Below are 16,885 nucleotides of genomic sequence, written 5' to 3'. Positions count from 1 at the left end.
GAAAGAGAATGAGAATGCAAGTACATCTATCTATTCCCACATCTAGAGGGTCATGCTGCATTGTTGTACACAATTCAGGATTCAATCTTGCATTCCTGATGCAGGCAAATGTCCCATTGAAGTCTGTGGGAGACCTGCCTGCAAGAGGACTGCAGGATCAAGCAGTCTATGATCACAGAACTACAAACAGTAGGAATCCACATCTCGCACTGCCTCTATCAGCAGTCTTCTGGAGACTTGGAATCTGCCCTACATTTGGAAGAATATAAAATTCAAGCGCAAAAAAACCCAGTTTGAATCTTAACATCCTCCTGTCTCAACCACAAACCCCCTAATCCATTAAATTTACCTAATCTATCAAGGTATTTGTGAGGCTCTCAAACAGCTCAGTCTTTAGAAACAAGAACAAACAAATGGATACAATTTAATAGTTTAAATAATTCTACCCAGATTCTTCTCATCTTGTAATTTAAACTTAAACTACTTAAGATGAACAGGTATGGGTTTTGTTTTTGAAGGTTTAGGGTATTCCCTCCTGACTTTCATTCTTAGCTTAGTTTACAATTCATGCGATCAGCTCTTCTTTTACAGCTGCAGGAGTGGAATGGAAGGTCACTTTTCAGAAGGGTTCAAATACAATCCACCTCTCCGCTCTACAATGCCTGGAACTATTCCTTTTTCACAGCTCACTCAGTTCCAAGCACCATGCTATGCGTCTGCTTTCATCTGCAGAAAATCTTTCCCGCAGCAGCTCAAAGTTTACTGTCTTCTACCCACTTCAGTTGTCGCTGTTCCCACATATGCAGTCTTTCCACAAAAACTGTCCCCAAGACACAGTGGCTATTAGCTTAGGAAAAACAGGAGTCAAATGTTATATCAGATTTATTCAGACCAAAAGATGTGCCTAGTAAAATCATTCCTTTACATTTCTTCTGCTGCACTGCTTTGGGATTACTTAGTTCTTCTATGGAACAAGGAAGAACAAGCTCTCAAAATCTAAGCATGACTTTAAAAAGTAAAACACCATACAAAACTGGGAATTGCTCCTCATTTTAGAGAGTTACTACTGAAGGATGGACAAACATCGGAAGGTTGAGATATTTAGCATCCCTAATTTCAAAGACTTATTCAAGCCCTCCAAACATCACTTGCGTAGGAAAATGGGGCTGCCAGTCTTTCTAAGACAGTCAGACACTTCCAGAAGTTAAGCCAAGAGAGACATCTGGTGTATTAAATGTCTTTCAAATCCTACAAATCCATGTCTATCTCTACCATGCATCTCTGATTGTTGCAAGCATAATGTTCCATTTGCATCAAATTGCAATTTCATCATATCTCACAGTGGTACACTCAAAAACATCCCAACATAGATTGTTTTCTTACAGTGTTGTGAGTTTTATCTACCTTCCTTTGAACATAGTTCAGCCTTTGTTAATTATAAAACAACCCCATCTTTCACTAAATAAAAAAGAAACAGAAAAGCTAAACAACATATTAAAATAAATCCTCTGATTTTTTTAAGCTGGCTCTTACTCCTGTTGGTCTATGTAGTAGCTGGGCTATCACACTAAAATTTTTGCCACAAGTGAAAAATGAATCGGTGTCCTTTACCCTAAATTATAGTAACTTTTCTTTCCAGCAAGAGCTAAAATTTCTTCTACAATCAAGCTAAAGAAAAACACGCAACAACTCTCAATACAAGTACTTAATCAAAAGTTGATGGATGCTTTGCTTGGGTAAAGACTTTGGAACCTGGACCAACAACAACAATATGCTCAACTTGTAAACTGCCTTCTTACTGCTTTCCATGTTCAAAGTACTGTCCAAACATTAATTAAAAAGGAAGTGACACATCCAGGCTTTTACTGAACTTGCTGCATTATATCAGCTGCCTGCTTAATTTTACAGTTTACGCTCAACTAGACAGGTTATGCAATTTTTACTATAGAGAAACCTGAATTCAAAAAGTTTCATGGATATTTCAGGGACATTTCTCCTTCACACATCCTAATTCCTCTGGGCCGGCTCTCTACAGTTTGCAATTTCAGTCTTAAAAAACATTTTAGGGGCAATTAACATTCCCAAGATTTCTCTCTGCATTTTTTTTTTTTATCTGCCAGAGATGCAATCAATGTATTTCTAACTGTACATCTTCAGCCCTCAAGTTTCAGTGCCTGTAGCCTATGTACCTCTGTGTTGGAGGCTTGCAATTTCTTTCCCAGTATTTGGTGTTTTTTCTTAAAGCTCCAGTTCCTAGAACTATGTAAACTATAAGAATCTCAGCTTACTAAAAAATACTTTCTAACCCTTTGGATTACAAATGTGACAAGTGTGACATGTTGCAGTCAGAAAACAATTAAATACCCTGGGGGTTTTGGGGGGGGGGTTTGCTCATTTTTCAAATCTTGGGGCGTTGGGTTCATTTTTCATGGGACTGGCAATACTGAAAAGACTATGCATCTTTTAATTAGCTGCTCAAGGTACAAGCTAACACAGAAGAGCTAGGTATAAATCATTTGAAACATGCCTGTCTAGTGCAAGTGGAGCTGTGATACAAACAGACGGGTCATTCCTCAATACAGCTCAACTAATGGGACATATTTGAGAAAGTGCAAAATTAACCTCCACATAAAGACTATCTGAGAAAGAAAGGCTCTGAGCACAGGACAGTGGGCATGATTCTACCTTGTGAGTATGAGTGCAAGGCAAACATCCTGAAAGGCACTAGGAATGGTCTCCACTGCAGCTTGGGATATAACTCGGGCATTGCTCATAACCCCGTTCACACACAGTTCTTGTGTGTTAGCTTGAATGCAGTGTTGCTTTCAAACTGAGCTAGCTGGTGCGTCAGGGATATCTTTTGAGGCTTGAGGGCTTCTGACACTTGAGCTAGTAATGTAGTCAAAACTCAGCTATTATTCCATACTGCTAACACAAACACAGTATAGTACAGGAGTTATTTTATAACATAACCCCTCATACTCAAGCACACCTGTGAAGAATAGTCACTAGCTATTCAGTGATCAGCATGGTGGAAGAACACAGAATGTGTCTATACTATTCCTGCAGTGATCCCTAGACCGCCGGTAAGAAATGGGAGCAACTAGGAAGAGTGACAGTTTCACTGAGGCAGCATGGACATACCCAGTGGTAGGCAGATGGATGCTCTGCATAATGGGGAACACTGTTCTGAGAGGGTTTGCACACCTCAGCACTGTAGTGAATCCTTTGAGGCACAGCGCAAAAGAGAAAGCTGACTGATCTACAGCTGTGCAGATCTTGGGGCCTCATCTTCCAAGGAAGATATGACGGACACCAGACCTGTGAAATTTAGGCAAGGGGAGACAGGAGAAAAAAAATCCTACCTAGTGTCTAGAATGCCCCTGCCCAGTACATTCCGTTATTTAGCAGTGATCCATAGCAAAGCATCCCCTGCCCACCTCTCACTCTGCAAGGACTTAGAATTCAGGAATAATAATACTTTTATGTGAAAAGAGAAAGGAATCACAACATTGTCATTGCAGCAATATGCAAAGTTACTGTATCATTTTATTATCGTTTTCCTTCCAAGGGTGAAAAACTAACTACAGGATTCATTCCTTAGATGCTATGAAACATCAGAGTAAGAACTAGAAACATCACATAAGCTAGAGCTGCTCACATGATGGGACTCCTCCCCAACGCCCCACCATGAAAATATTTTATTTTTCATTGCACAACTGAAAACTGGGTAATTTTCAGTCAAAATAATGGGGGGCAAATTAAAATGTCCAATAAGAAACAAACATTTTCATGGAAAGCTGATGCTTTGGGGATAATTTTCATTCTCCCAAAATGCCAGTTTTCTAGCAAAGAAGATTTGATAGGAAATTTTCATCCAGGCGCACAAAGAACTTATGAAGCCATATGGCTCACATGGAAGAAAAGCAAATCGTCCTTAAAGAAGCAGAGCCAGCCCTAGGCTTCCAAAACTCTACATGAGCTAATGCTTGTAAGGTCTTATCCAGCTCCCGCTTTACCTGCTTTATTATTTGTTCCACTACTGCCAGATACAACTACAACACACAGCTGCACCGCAGCTACTGCTTGTCTGCCTGTAAACACTTATGGTTCCCCATTACTGCTTACTTCCATCAAAAGCTAGCTTCTTTACATGTTCCAAACCAAGAAACTAAGGCCCCTAGCACATGTTCATTTAATGGTACGATGGGCTCCGATTCCTGATCCCACATGTGTATGGCAGGAAGTGCAATCGCACAATCAGGGATCAGATTCTAATCACGCCATTACTGCTTACCATCATAATCCTGATATTTGCCTGCACTGGCAAGTGGAAAGAAAAGTGCCCACAGGTCCAACCCAGCCAGCAACCACCTGATTGGCAGGTGGCCCCTGGGACCCTACCAGGGACTTGAAATAGCTGCAGTATGGTTTGGGGCTGGGCTGACAATTAGCTGATTTTTGGCCCCAGCTGGAACAGCTTGAGACTGGGAATGTCAGGAACAAATCCTGTCGCAGAGCACCGAAGTGCCCTGCTCCTAAAGAGGAGAAACTGCGAGAGAAAGAGCCCTAGCAGTGAATAAGGAGCCCAGCTGGTGGTTGCCAGGGCAACTGGAGTCAGCAAACGACCCACACCTGCCAGCAGTCAGCTGGCTGCAAGGGGCAGGGCCTGGCTCTCATAAAGCCCAGGAGCTGAGGCCAGGTAGTTCCCTGCCAGCAGCCAGACAGAGAAGGAGCTCCTGGAGCAAAGATATGAGAACCGCAGGTACTGCTCAAGCGGAGTAAAGGATGGCAGCTCTAAGATGTCTGAGCAACATGGGTTTAGCTGGGTGGCTTTAAGTTATGTTACAGCCTAGGGGCTTGTGTTTTGTTTTGTTGTTACACAGGTGGTTTGGGTGAGGCTATTAGGGGTTGGAGGAGGCCTCATCGGGGACTCACAGCCAAATGGGGACCCCAGTGCCAGAAAGGGCACAGTATCCTCATAGGGGACTCACGGTAGTGTGGGGACCCCAGCGCCAGTAAGGGCACGGTGTATGGGGTGCATAGACCCCAGTCCCAGAGAGGGGGCACTATTGAGAAGCCCCAGTGCGGGCATGGTGAGCCCCAGAGGAAGGGGGTAGCAGTGTGGTGGGCCCGAGAGAGAGGGCGGCGCTACCGAGAAGGCCGAGAGAGAGGGCGAGTGTATATTTGACAGACCAATGTCTATTCCAACTGTGAGGCTTGGGGCGTGGCATAAGGGGTGGTTGGAGCCACGCATAGCCCATAAGGCTAGGGTGCCCCAAAGCACCCATTTGCAGGACAAGACCCACAAGGGGCCTGGGAGTCCACGGGGACAGAAGTCACAATGAACCGTGTTCAAGAAGACGTAAGGCAGCCTCCCCAAACTTATCTAAACAGCAAAGACGTGGCGGAGGAGAATTGGAGGGTGCCCTTGGGCCGACTTGGCATGGAGGAAGGGGGCCTTAAGGAGATCACGGCCCTCCTGTAGGACCCTGCCTGTGACGGTTCCAAAACTCAGCTGTAAGTCAAAACCTTAAACCCTGCAGTTCTGACCAAGCTACTGGGTATGGGAGATCAGAACCTCCCAGTGGGGGAGCAAGGGGGGCAAGAACCAAAAGGCTTTCCCTGCTAGGGACTTTAAACCCTGCCAAGAGCCTCCAATCCCCCATACATGGCAGTCCAGCCAGAGCTAGCAGGTATGGGATTTAAAGTCCCCAGCAAGAAGGCCACCACAGTAGTGTTCTTTAAAGCTCCCTGTCTGCCAAGACCCATGTTACAGGTTCCAGGAGCAGTGAGCCCAAGATCAGGGAGATGCTCCAGGAATCAGAAAGGGGTGCCAGGACCAGGATGGATGCCATCCCAAACCCACTGACATGGTAGTGGAGGGCTCCGTCCTAGTCCCTGGGACTGCCCCATGCCAGATCTCTATACTCAGCTGAGCGTGGGGCTTTGTCATGGGTCAGCCACAAGTTCAATGGAAGGCACAATATAAATGAACCACAAAGATAATCCACATTACACATGGAATATCTTTGTGGCTCATTTGCTATATTATCATGCCATGAATTGGCTTAAAAGTGTAGCCAGGTTACTATTTATGGCATTGTTAATACTTTAATCATGTAAAAAATGAAACCTGCAGGGCCCTAAAAACTGGAGCTAAAAACAATGCTGCAAGAACCAACAGAGGGCAGTCAGGTGATTCAATATCTACTACAGTCTGATGGCACTTAAGTTGCCTAAGGCAATATGTGCCCTAGCTGACAAGTGTTCTCTACCTATAACCTACCCAATCCAGTTCCTTAATCCCCTCTAGTGGTGACTGAGCCACAGAAAGAACCTGCCACACCTTTGCCAACAGAAGTGGATTCTTTGCTCATTAAGTACAGACTTATGCATTTAGTTCCTTAGGTTACATGTTCCACCCCTGCTGCCAATAACACATCCAGAGACATGGGATTACATGTGCTCTTATATATAATACAGGAGACCAGAAATATAAATCTACATGCCAGACAGCCTACAAGAATATAATCTGTAGAAGCTGAAGCCCAGCATAAGGAAAAAACTAATCAAAATGAATAAATGCAATGCTACAGATAAAAGCTACCTGAATAGTATCTCCACACTCAGAGCTCACTTCTTTACTGTGTCTATCTCTTATAAAAGTCTCCGCTTGCCTGCACACAGGAGCTCCAGCCTAGAAATACGTGATGCTTTCTGCAATCTCTCTGGCCTTGTGTTTGGCCACTGCTTTTTCCATCATCAACATGATCACTCTTGGGATCTCCAGTGACCACCTCTCTCCAAAGAGAGGAGGGGTAGACAAGTGTTAGCCATGTTAGCCTGAAGTCAGGGCAAAGTAGTACCAAAGGCCAAGTGTACAAGTTACACTTATTGCACGATAAGGACACACAAAAAGCTGTAAATATGGCAGATCCCACACTAAAATAACCTTACATGGATATGACTTCAGCATTGTAGGTTAGAGCACTTTAATGAATATCTGTATCAGATCCTATTGAGACTCATGTTAGGTCACATTCCTTCGGCAAACCCTGGGGCTTTAAGGCAGCCCACCCACCTCCCCCTCCTAGCCTTGGCCAGAGCTTGTCTGGTCTGCTGAAGTGCTGGGCCAGCCCTACCCCTAGGCTTTAAGTGACCGAGGAGTCGAAGCCCCCATTTCCAACCTCCCCGCCACCACCACTAGCCCCCACACCTTTCTCTCTCCAGCCAGTTACGAGCTACTGTCTGATACTATGGCTCAGTATGCAGATTCCATCTACTCTGCCTGGGCATTTGTAAACATTACAGCTTGCAATTAAGTGCTGTGCTGATTGCTGGACACCACATTCCCACAGGGGGCTGTCCAGGATGTTCACCTTGTACAGTGTTATTTTGAAGTGTCTGTATCCAGATCTCAGTCTATTCAACTTGACCCACGCTTCTCTGTCAAGGTCATGCCCAATGAGGGACCCATTTGCTGTTGGTATAAAATGTCACAGGAATGGATTTAAGACCAGATTACTCTGAACAATCATTTCATTTCCATTCACCCCTTACCTAAATTTAGCACAACACACAAAGCCACAGTAGCCAGCCTGCCAGGCTCTCCACAGGCCCAGACACCTGGCAGCATGGAAGTGGTTAGGGTCTGTCTTATGTGGTATCAGCACTACCTCCCATGGGGATACAGTTGCCTCACAGGCAGGAGTGGTGCCCAGCCCCCGCCAGCATGGAGAGCACCACTCTAGGGACTCCTCCCTGAGGTGACATGCCCGAGAGTCCCACAAGGGAGGTGGCCCTGGATGGTGGCCATGGAGGAATGGTCCACACCACACATTGACTAAGAGATGCTGAGGGGCAAAGGAGACCTGGAACAGGAGATATGGCAATTGGGAGCCCCTAATCCATGGTCCAAGGAGCCAGGAAGGCATCCAGCAGGGCCCACTCGGAGACCCAATGCCCAATGCAGGAGCTGGCAGCGACTCAACCCACCTTCCAGGGCAAACACGCTACCCCGGATGCTGGTAGTTGTCAGGCCCCAAAGAGGTTCCAGGAAGGTCACAGGAGCACTCAAAAGCAGGGGAGAAGGTGTGGGGGGAATGGCCCACCAGCCCCCTGGGCCAGGTCACTGCAGGCCCAGGTCCTGCTGTGGGGGAGCAGTATAGCCTCATGTCCAGGCTCCTGAATAGGGAACATTTCAAAGTTTTTCTTTATTATGTCCACAAAAAGTTTGGCAGCTGCAACATTTTAATTAAACCAAGGGGCAGCAGTTTTGCACACAGCATTTCACCCGCTGCCCCAAGGTTTAAGTTGAATCCCCACAGTTGCCTATCCCCTCCACCCCTCAACATCATAACCATCCAGTGCTGCCAGAGTCTTTCCCCACTCTCTCAATGTCAACCAAGAAGTTGGTTCCAAGTTCTGGAGTGGACAACCTTCCACAGTTTTCATTTAATAAACACACTAGCAGTTTAGCAGTTTCAACTTTTTGATTAAAAAGGCAAGTCTCTTCTTCAGGCCATATTCCCTGGCAGCCCCAATATGTGCCCTTGGGGAGGCGGGGGAAGAGAAAGTGGAAAGGGTATAGTGCCTGGCCAGCCTGGGTTGCCAGCTGTGGTACCCATGATGAGCCAGAGGAGCCCTGGGCTGGAGACCCATGGCCTGGTGCCACTGTGGGGGCACTTGAAGGCCCCCAGCCCTACTCATCTGGGGATGGCTCCTAGTCCACATGGGTGAGGAGCTAATGGGCCAAGGCTTCACAGATCCAAACAGCCAGATACTGTGTGGTGCCAGGCCCACCAGCATTGGCAGGCATCCAGGACACACACACACACAATACAGGTGCCCAGTACACACAAACCAGGTGCCCGGGAAACATACATACATCACCACACAGAATAAAGGTGCCTGGGACACACACACCAGGTGTCTGGGACACACACACACACAACCCAGGTGTCCAGGATGCACATACACTTGATAGGCATACAAGGGACAGCCAGCTGATGGCTTGTGGCCAGGCTGATCTGCTACCACATCAGGTCCAGGTGCGCAGCTGTGACGTCCCCACCAGCCAGTCAGGGGTAGCTAAACTGTTCGGCTCTGCTCAGGATTCTTCAGTAGGTCAGGGAGCCTGCAAGATACACAGAGGCATGCAGCAGCATCCCCCTCCCCCACCCATACACCACCTGCTGGGCTTGAGCCATATAGGCAGGCTCCAAACCTCACCTCCCCCACAGAGGGTTAACATGTATTCTGCTTGCTCCCAACCTAACCTTGAGCACTTAGAGTAAAGCTTGAAAGTTGGAGCACTTCTGCTTCGGCCTTTTTGAACTCCTGTATTTAGCCTGAGAGTAACTGTTAGTTAGTACCACCCTTCCTCATCTTCTGCCTTTAGACAACATATGCAAGGGTGTAGGGGAGAGGGTTTACCATCCCAAAAATTCTCCATAGGACCACAAATCGTAAAAGTTGGGTGGCAATTACAGAAGTGACATGAGTTAAAAGTTAAGACCCATACCAAGTTACTATACTTAAAGAAAGCAAAGCAACACAACCATAATTCATCTCCAGTTGTGTGGCAAGGACAGGCAATCATTTGCTCACTGATTTTTAACGTCACATTTAAAGAGAAAGAACAGAAAAAGTAGATTTCATCCTCTGCAACATTTACAGAATCTTCCAAATTTTTCACAAGGATCAGACTTTTTGGAGGGGGACACAGATAAGCAGAGATTATATGCAGGGCAGTAGTTACAACTGAGCCCCATGCTGCCATTAAAGGGATGATTCACATCTGTCTGGAAAGATTTTACTTACAGTAATAACTAACACCTGAAAGCCATCAGAAAAAAAATCTCAGCATTTCCCATTTTCCTTTTCAGCTGGTTGGTCATTTCCTATGTTACTGTTTGAAAGGTGTACTTTGAAAGATGCCCAAAACCAAAAAAAGGCTGAAAGGGAGGGAAAATGCAATTTTTTAAAAGACACCAAGATGGCAAAGGGGCTGAGGGGAATTTATAAGACCCCAAATATTTTTTATTTTAAACATGGACCAGTTACAGATACCTCCCCACAATTGGCACTGCTTTCTCCACAGGTATTTCATTTTTATTTAACTAAGTTTCAAAGTACTATTTAATTTCTCATATCCAAGGAGCAAATGGGAATTGAAGAGAAGAGAATAGATGCTGTTTCCCACAGTACATGCAGCTCTGCCTTCATATTAGGAATTTGCAGAAGGTTGTATGGGTTCCTAAAATGAGCACGTGATCATGCGACTTTGTAGCAATGAAGAGCATAATTCACTGAGCTACACTGGTCTAACACAGCAGACCCAATTCTAATATCAGTCGTACAGTATTCTCACGGTCATGATACTACAATGACGTATCATCCGTGTTGCTGGTATCAGAATCAGACCCTCCTTGCTGGCTGAAGTGTCCCAACCCAATTCAGTTCATAGTTAGCCACAGTATCAACACTACTGATATCAAAGAAGCTATGTTTAACTTAAGTTGAAAACTCTTTACGTTGCTCCACAAGCAAAATACTAAGAACCTGCCCAAGAGAAAGATGAAAGGAGTCAATCTCCCCTTTAAATTACCAAGCAAGCCTGGGCCTTGACTCCCTTTTCAATGGGAAGTCAAAACGTCTGACTTCAATCAGTTTGTATAAACCAGCTTTTGTTTTTCCTTTTACCCAAATGACTCCACTCTTAAGGATTTATTGTAACTGGATTGCTTTTCTACCCAGCAGGGAGCTGTAGCACTAGCAAAGCTGTTCCACACAGTAGGTTTTCCGCTGATTGAATTTCTAGACTTTCAGCTCTTCGGAAATGTTTGCTCTTGTACAAGCTGTCAGAGGCAAATTGTGTGCAGTCGATTTTGTCTCAGCTAAAGCTGAGTGGGGTTCCATATGCAGCCAGCAATGTGGAAATGAAAAAAGGAGGATCAATCAAATTGCTAAGAGGAAAAAAAAAAGAAAAAAAGACTCCATCACAAAACAAAAAACCAAAGAGGAGGAGGGGCTTGTGGGGAGAAGGGAATGAGAAGGACATCATTTCCTTAAATATGATTTCTGAAAAGAACTAACAAAATCAAATGCTACAAACAGCTTTAATTTAAAACAACCATTCAAGGGACTGAATTGGCAGATTCTATTTAAGCAACTGGTAAGCAACACACACGCGCACACAAATATCACACCATTTCCAAGAACAAATTATGCACAAGCACCTCACCCTTTTGGACAGTCCCTACTAAAGCTGCAGCCACCATATTTTAACCGTTAGCAGCAGTCATTTTAACCAATTGCGTTCAATTTTTTCCACTGCACAACATATCCATCATAGCCATGGAAGTCTGGTGCCTCCTGAGTACGGGGAGGCACCTGCAGAAGCCAGCGGCAGCATCAGCAGCAGGGACGGGGCTGGCGACCACCCGCAGAAGCCAGCAGTGGGGAGGGGGCTGGCAAGCACCTGCAGAAGCTGGCGGTAGTGTCAGCAACAGGGATGGGCCTGTCAGGGATTGCATATGTGCCCCCGTACCTCCCCGACCAGTTGCCTATGATCATAGTGACCTGTAACCTTGCCTAACTAGAGCTGTATGAATCTAGGCACAGTGCTTCAGCCACTGTTCTTACCACAGAGAGCTGCAAGTGATTGCTCAAAAGAGACTAACTTCAGCTGTTCAAGTCCTGGGCATTAATTTCTGAAGTCCACTTCACACTTAGCACCTTGCAACCTGTCTGGACTACTTGTACCTGTCAGTTCAAACTGCTGCTGTGGATCTACCTTGTACTGGCTACTCTCTGCAAAGCCTCCGAGTAGACAGTCTTACTACACATTGAGAAAGAGGAGCTCATTTCCTTGTCAGAATGGAGTCAGCCGCCACACACAAAAGCATTCTTTACATGCATTCAGACTTTCCATGAGGTGTTTGTTTGGAGCAGCAAACATGCTGTAAATTCACACCCAAGTTTACTGCATGGTAACTTCCCCATTTCGACAACCTACCGATGTAATTAGAAGAGTGACATTTACCATAAAGTAAAGAATAACACAAGTGGGGATGTTTATTGCCATTTTCCTTGCCCCCGGCTATCTTTCATCCTCAGTTGCCTGCTCTCTCCCATCTCCTTTTAACTCCCATCCAATTCACCTGTTGTTGTGGCTTAGTGATTTTCCTGCTTGGAGGCTGCACTGACACACTTCCTCAAGTCAGCACATTGGCTTCTTTCTCTTTCTTGTCTGAGGCAGGCATCTGTGTTTCTAATCAACACAGCGGCCATGACAAAGCCCAGAGGATGAAAGGAAAATATCTTGGCTCCAAAGCCTACTGGAAGGACCACTTGATTGATCAAAGGCAGGAGGCACTGCTGTTTGCACTGTATTAGTTCAATGAACCCCATTAAGCACTCAAAAGATTGGATAAACAGTCATCTGCCCACTGTACGACATTCACTGAAATATGAGGGATTTTCCCCGTCTTCTCTTTACCTTTTGGGTGGTGATAGTTGTTCTTTTGTCCATGTTTTAAAGAAAAATGTTAAAAAAAAACAAGAGAGAGAGAGAGAAACCAAGTGAGAAATTACTGATCAAACAAGAAATGCCAGGCTGCAAATGATCTGAAACTTTGATCTGTCTTTACAACTGATTCTATTAAGATTCACTCCAGCTGTCCTAGTCATTAATGCTACCAGCACTCTGGTCTAGAAAACTGACTCTAGTGCTGTGATAATGTACAACAGCTAAACAAAGTGTTGCCTCTCAGCTGTACTCTCATTCACAATTCCCAACAATTAAAAGCTATTGCTTTCCAATTAAAGAGACTTTGTCAACTGGATAGAGTTTCTGGAGAGGTAATTGAAATGCCCATTAGAAACAGAAAATAAGACTACATACTACAAAGATGAGACTTGCTGAACTCTACAGCAAAAAAAAAAAAAAAAAATGGAACAAAGGTTTGTCAATCCCCTCCCCGACCACCCCAACCTAAATAAGGGTTTATAGTTGCAACAACAATTTGTATAATCTCATTGTCTATTTCAGGGATGTCAAACTTGCCTATGTCCTAGGCCAGATCCAGACCATGGGGTTCCTTGTGGGCTGGAACCAGCCCAGGGCATGCAGCAGCAACAGCTGTACCTGGGCTCAAGCTGTCACCTGCCCCATGCTGTGGTGGCAGCTCCAGCTCTGGCATGGGATAGGGTGTGACAGCAGCTGTGGGGCTGGCAGCCAAATAGCTCAGGCCACAGCAGTGGCAAAAGGCAAAGTGGCCAAAGGGCATCAGCCCCCACTCACCCTCCTGCCACCAATCGCTGTGTTGACCAGAGCCCAATGGTCTCAGACTCTGCAGCAGACCACACCCCTCCCCACAACTTCTGGCGGCCTGCCAGTAACCAGGTGGGTCGGATCGAGTGGCTCTGCAGGCCACATCCAGCCCATGAGCTGTATGTTTGACACCCCTGCTCCATTTCAATCACGTTACTTTTTTCTTTCAGTTGGTTTGCACACACCAATTCTCCTGGCCCTGCTCAAGCAAGTATTCAGTGAAGCTATATGGACAAGTGAGGTAAGCTAGATCCAGCTTTTAAGAGACTTGAGCCTCTCTCTAAACTGGAGGTTTTACTTTTCCAGATTTACACCTAGACCTAGTTTGTAGCATCCAAAGAGGTAAATGAGTAAGACTAGGACACATAATCTGCACAATAGTCTTTGACTGGAGAAGGGCAGCTGCTCCTTGCTATAGTCCAGCTTCTCTTTGGTATTAGCAAAGAATCTATGCTCTCCATTTACTCACACTGAATACAAGTGTACAGGACCCTCTTCTCCCCGTGCACAGAGCAAAGAAAAATGATTCATTCATAGTATTGTCCATATTCCGGGGATAGATTTGGGGAAATATAACAGGTAGGGACCTACTTCACTTGCAGTTTCACAGATTTCAGGGAAACCACAAAATCCAGGATGGTCCGCAAAATCTGCAAATCAACAAAAAAGTTAATAAAAATAAAATGCTGGATCCCCAGCAGGGAAGGTGTTGGCTGGCAGGGCAACATGAAGAATAGTAGACAAGATGGTGGATGTCCCCTCATCCCTGCTTCCCTCCCAGGGCTTCTCTCCCAATCACTGCCAAGGACCTCTCTGCCAATCAGCATCAAGGGGAGGGGCTGCTACAAAAGGCCCATGAAATTGGCTCTACAAGCAAGCCATGAAAAGTCTTTTGTCTCACTGCAATTTAAGAAGATCCCTAAGAATAGGTGAAAGTAAAGTGATAAATCAGCAGGTTTATGGAAGAAGGGAGAAGCCAAAGAATCTATAGAATAAACTCAGTAAGGACCCCGAAATTCCCAAATCTGTTCCTGATCCTAGTCTATTGTTTAAAGAGTAATGACACTTCACAGAATCACAGAAAATTGGGGTTGGAAGGGACCTCAAGAGGCCATCTAGTTCAACGCCCTACTCAAAGCAGGACCAGCCCCAACTAGATCATCCCAGCCAAAGCTTTGTCTAGCCCGGTCTTAAAAACCTCCAAGGATGGAGATTCCATAACCTCTCTGAGTAACCTGTTCCAGTGTTTTACTACCCTCTTAGTGAAAAAGTTCTTCCTAATATCTAACCTAAACCTCCCTTGCTGCAACTTGAGACCGTTGTTCCTTGTTCTGTCATCTGCCACCACTGAGAACAGTCCAGCTCCATCCATCCACTGAGAACAGTCTAGCTCCCCCACACCCTGCCATAAAGCTGGATGGTGAATGTCCAGGAGATAAAAGAGCTATTTGGAAGCTTGAGCCATGATGCTCCAAGCTGTGGAATTATGCAGAATACATAGACTTGATCCTTCACCGACTGAGGCCAATAGAAGCTCTCAATTGAATTCAATAGGAGTAAACCAAGTCCTACTGAGGCCATATTTCTTTTAAACAGTATAAGGCTGTAAGAGACCAACAGTATCAGAGACCATCCATCATGCTTCACCTGACCTCCACTTTAGACTACAGTGCAGCTTCATTCTATGTGACTACTGTCAATCCAATTTAATAGTTACTTTACATTTATTACTGGAAATTTATTCTGCCCTTTTATGAAGGAGAAAGATGGTTTCATGCAGAATCAAGGAGATGGCAATTCGAGAGACAGACTGCTGGGAGAAAGTTACAGGTCCCTATTCAAAATGGCATGGAGGATGGGAGAAGTTATAAGTAATATCTAATTAAATTAGGACAAGGTGTTAAAAAGAATAATGAAAATAAAGGAATCCAATCCTACAAATATTTGCACAGATTCTAAAGGTTAGTTCCACTGCCAACAGGATTACTCATGTGAGGACACATAAGAATATGAATAACTGTTGGCAGAATCAAGAGCTGAAATTAATAGAAGCAATAAAAATGGTATCTGTAAATAAAATGCAGAACAAGCATTACAGCCACAGGTCATAAATGATCTAGACTTATAAAGGAAAACTTTGAATCTAAAAGTGATTCAAGATAAACATCAATCTTAAAAACAAACTAGGAAAATATGCAAGAGTACCTCGGAGTATAAGTAATCAAGAAAGGATAATAGGAAAGGGTTCAACAAAAATGAAGCCAAATGAAGCAAGGATCTCATTAAAAAAAGAAAGAAAAAACAAGACACAGAAGTGGGGAGAGAGGGTTTGACAATGTGTATTCCCTACCTCTCCTTTGTTTCTCTGATACATGTTTAGGGCCACATCCTGCAAGCACTGCAGTGGAGATCAAAACCCACTGGAATCATGCTAATCTTTCCATGAATTTCAGCAAATTTAAATGAGACCTGTGGTAATTTCATAATGTTGGAGTTCTGTGGGAGTAGTTACCTGAATAAAACTTACCCAACTGCTCTTGTTAGTACCTATCTTACAATATGGTTCTAAAGCACTTTACATGAGGAGCTATCTAATGATGAGTCATCCCAACTGCGAATGCAGCAGGTATGCCATACGTTTATAGATATTCTGATATAAGTTGGTTTTACTGAGAAATAGGAAATTATGGGTGGGGGGGGTGGGGAGGGGAAATCACCTCTTCTACGAATGAAATGAGATGCCCCCTGGTCGATACTTGAGGGAAAAACAAAAATATAAGACATGCCCATAGAAAAATGCTGTAGCATGCAAACGAACATTACTCAGACCATAGCATATATAAGGCAAAACCATGCATTATTGCTTAAGAGCTCTGTAAATCACCAAGTGTGCAGACAGAAGTGATATTTTTCACCCAACCTGGCCACAAAAAGCAGTTTATAACTGTGACCAAACACAACTGCATGGATGCAGACAGCTTCAAAAAATGGCAAAAAATGGATTGGGTGAAAATCTGTATTTTCTGACCCACTGTATGAGGGGCCAGATGAAGATGTTTCAAAACAAAGCATCTTCTGTAACTTGTCTGCACTGCCTGCCAGTCTGTCACTGTTTTCAGAATGGAAGGGTGGAAAGGGAGCGGGGGTTGTTCAGTATGGGGGTTTTTCAGCCCCCACTGAAGGGTGGGGCAGGTGTAGTGGAGCCCCCACCAGAGGTGGGGCGGGCTCCAATTCACCCACCCCACCCACTAGACCAACTGGGGGAACCTGTAGAAGAAGCTCCGTCTGCTCCCTTTCTACCCTCCCATTCTGAAAACTTTTTAGCCTAGCAACGAGCAGGGGCCATTGCTAAAGGAAACTGACTGCAGGCCAGTAGCCAGCAGCTAGATGCCCCTCCCCCTTCCCCCCAAACCAAAAGTGAACTTCTGTCTGTTCGGAGGGCTCCTTGCATGGGTGACTGGTGCTGCATTAGTCGGGGGGGCATATGCCCCCCTCCCCCTGTGACCAGTCAGCAACCGAGGGGGGGGGGGGGTGTGGGGGGGGGGG

General features: G+C 45.1%; 1 protein-coding gene and 1 long non-coding RNA gene across 3 annotated transcripts in view; one reads left to right on the top strand and one right to left on the bottom strand.

The window, feature by feature from the left end:
- Positions 1-16,885, bottom strand: part of NKD1 (naked cuticle homolog 1) — a 170,590-nt gene that overhangs the window by 87,738 nt on the left and 65,967 nt on the right. The window lies entirely within an intron of this gene.
- Positions 4,727-16,885, top strand: part of LOC102387765 — a 16,966-nt gene continuing 4,807 nt past the window's right edge. The window contains exons 1-2 of the long non-coding RNA XR_323832.2: positions 4,727-4,765; positions 13,510-13,580. This is a non-coding gene — a long non-coding RNA (uncharacterized LOC102387765). The remainder of the gene's footprint in view (positions 4,766-13,509; positions 13,581-16,885) is intronic.

Source organism: Alligator sinensis, unplaced genomic scaffold, assembly GCF_000455745.1.
Source record: "Alligator sinensis unplaced genomic scaffold, ASM45574v1 scaffold173_3, whole genome shotgun sequence".
Taxonomy (NCBI): Eukaryota; Metazoa; Chordata; order Crocodylia; family Alligatoridae; genus Alligator; species Alligator sinensis.
This window is presented reverse-complemented; position numbering and strand designations above follow the sequence as displayed.